Source organism: Portunus trituberculatus, chromosome 43 (genome assembly GCF_017591435.1).
Source record: "Portunus trituberculatus isolate SZX2019 chromosome 43, ASM1759143v1, whole genome shotgun sequence".
NCBI classification, from domain to species: domain Eukaryota; kingdom Metazoa; phylum Arthropoda; class Malacostraca; order Decapoda; family Portunidae; genus Portunus; species Portunus trituberculatus.
In genome coordinates, this window is record NC_059297.1 from 11,824,411 (window position 1) to 11,826,910 (window position 2,500).

Consider the following 2,500-nt stretch of genomic DNA (forward strand, 5'->3'; position numbering starts at 1 on the left):
ATTATTATTATTATTATTATCAATAATAACAGTAGTAGTAGTAGTAGTAGTAGTAGTAGTAGTAGTAGTAGTAGTAGTAGTAGTAGTAGTAGTGATAACAGATGGTTCTAATAATAAAACAACGAAGAGAGAGAGAGAGAGAGAGAGAGCATTAATTCAGTGACACTTCCACATCAACACTTCATGAACAGCGAGTATTCTCTCTACATGCACCATCACGTGTGAAATGACACACCGCTGAAGCCCACACAACCCGTCATTGTGGTCTTGCTTGCAGAGTATTGAGAATCATCACAAGGAGATTGAGATATGGCCGAGGAAACACATATATACACTTACACACACAGACACTGATACGCAGCTGCCCGCAGATGCCGAAAGATACGGAGAGAATAATGAGAGTACATGATACAGCTGTACAACCTTCTCCAACTCCTTGCCTGATGAATACAATAGCACCACCACCATAACTACCACTCTTACCCTCAATAATAATAACAACAAATTGGGCAGAAGTGAATAAATAAAAAGAAAAGAAAACAGAGAAAGGAATTATAGGCGATAGGAAGCTGTCACTAGCGTCAGTTAGTCACCGCTTAATTAAAAATGTATCCTCAGATAGTAAATTATCGGAATATTCATTAACCTCAACATTAGCATAATTAACAACAAAGTTTTCATGATGTGTTTTCACTGTGAAGTTAGAAAGCAGTCATGGCATCATTACTCTCTCTCTCTCTCTCTCTCTCTCCATACAACTATGTGTGTGTGTGTGTGTGTGTGTGTGTGTGTGTGTGTGTGTGTGTGTGTGTGTAAATAAAAAGCTATATAAATATTCAGTATGGTAAAGATCTGCGGGTGTGTCTGACTGTTGACCTTCTTGTTGGCCTCACTTTCACCACCACCGCCGCCGCTCTTGTTTGCGTTATCCGACAATGAAAGAGTGTATGCCCGTATTAAGCAGTAAGGAGACTCCTTTTGTTCCTTTCTTAGTAAATATGGATAACTTTTTCTTTTTCTTTACTCTTTTCGTTGTTCTTTTGCAATAATCTCATATTTACAAGTATGAGGCTATTAACGATTAACTTTTATAAACTTTCCTTTTTCATGTTCTGTTATAGTATGAAGCAAGGAGCCGCGATTACGAGTAAACCTAGCAATGAGAGAACAGTATTCTCTCTCTCTCTCTCTCTCTCTCTCTCTCTCTCAACACACACACACACACACACCTTTTAGGGAGTCTGTGGCGTAGTGGATAAGGTGGTGAGCGTGGGATTGGGCAGACGTCCACGCGTAGGTTCGAATCCATTTGTGGAGTGGTTTAAAGTAACCTACATGTCACCATGATACCCAGGTTCTAGGTGGTTACACTAAAGATGGGGTTGGGTGGTGATATGGGCCCTAATATGGGTATCACTATAAATAAAATTGCCTGCGCCACTAATGGGCGGAAGCATGAACAGTGCTTCTAACATATGCTCTTCAAGTATGCCTACAGGCGCTATATGTCATAATGTAAAACAACAACAACAACAACAACAAGGCACACACACAGGCGTAGGAGCAGGAGCAAGAGTGACGGAGTCTTGATGGGGAGAAGACCGAGCGTGCTGGGGAGAGACGTTATCCCTTCCTTCCTCTGGTTCCCACCTGCTTCCTCAGCCGCCGCGACGCTTTCCTTTATTTTGACCACGGCAAAACTCATCACCCATCTCTGAATATCTCATCGATTCTTGCTATATGTAACCTGTTCCGTAGTTTCAACTATGATAATTGTAACACCTGGCGAGAAGAGGTGAAAGATAAGTAAGCGGTTGCATCCCTCCTCCCCTCCCCCTCCACCCATTGGCGCAGCAGCAGCAGGACAGGTGTCAGGTGTTACATAGCGCGTCGCCACATCCGGCGGCTTCCTCTTCTAGAACGTCAGTGGCCGATCCATTGTTCGATGTACGGTGTGTTATGCCATGGAAGTGTTCGCTGTCCAAAGCACGCTGTGTGTCGAGGCCTGGCGGCTTTACTATACGCCAGACCGACTGTGCCTCTTGAACAATGCTACCTTTCATTATCGAGGGGGATTTTAACTTTTCTTTTTTTTTCTTTTCTGTCCGGCATGTCATCAACAATTGCAAAGAAAAGGAAATGATAAACAAAAATGTCGTTGCAAGGGCATGTTTAATGTTTTCAATTTCTGATGTTTTTCCTTCTTTTTTTTTCATCTTTCTCTTTTCTTCTTTTCATAGTCGTTCACCTCCCGGATTCACCTGTCTTCATCACTGGTATATTTCTGACCGGATCACTCATTACCATTATAGCCTCATCACTCCAGCCACCAGCCTCCTTTTTCTCTCCCATATTTTTTCATCTCATTCCTTCACACACGAGCATCACCACCACCACCACCAATACTGCCACCAGCATCACATTTTCACCTCTACCACTCCTGACTAGCACCACCACCAGTTCCTCACCTCTACCTCCTTCATTGCTACTAGTCTCAACT